The following is a 493-nucleotide window of genomic DNA, read 5'->3' on the forward strand; positions in this document are numbered from 1 at the left end:
GCAATTTTTATCAGGGGGACCCCCCTCGAAAGGATAGACAGTTAATATCTGGAGTCGATGAATTGCCCTTGAGTTTATCACACTTCTGAAATTGTAACCCACTGTACCACAGGCGAAGCCAAAAAAAGATTAATCTTTCTTTTTCTCACACAAAAAATGGCCAGACCGACAGCCTGAGATCATTCAGTTTCAGCCTGTTAAACCATTAAGTCTTGACATACAATTATACTTTGCATAATAGTGACATCACGTTCAGCTTTTTGTCCATATTTTTTCAGATTGCCTTTTCTAAACAATTAATAAATGTTTATGCCAGTTAACCCCATTAATCAGATGGTACTTGTACTTCATGTGAAATAAATATGGCGATTATCCTGACCAAGGCCTATGGACAAATTTAACAAAGTTTGGTTGTTTCAAGATCAGCCGTCAAGAAAAAAAGAAACAAACACAGTACAGGTTGGCAGGTTAAATGAATGATGTATTTTTTGAA

This window comes from Carassius carassius, chromosome 21 (genome assembly GCF_963082965.1).
Source record: "Carassius carassius chromosome 21, fCarCar2.1, whole genome shotgun sequence".
Taxonomy (NCBI): Eukaryota; Metazoa; Chordata; class Actinopteri; order Cypriniformes; family Cyprinidae; genus Carassius; species Carassius carassius.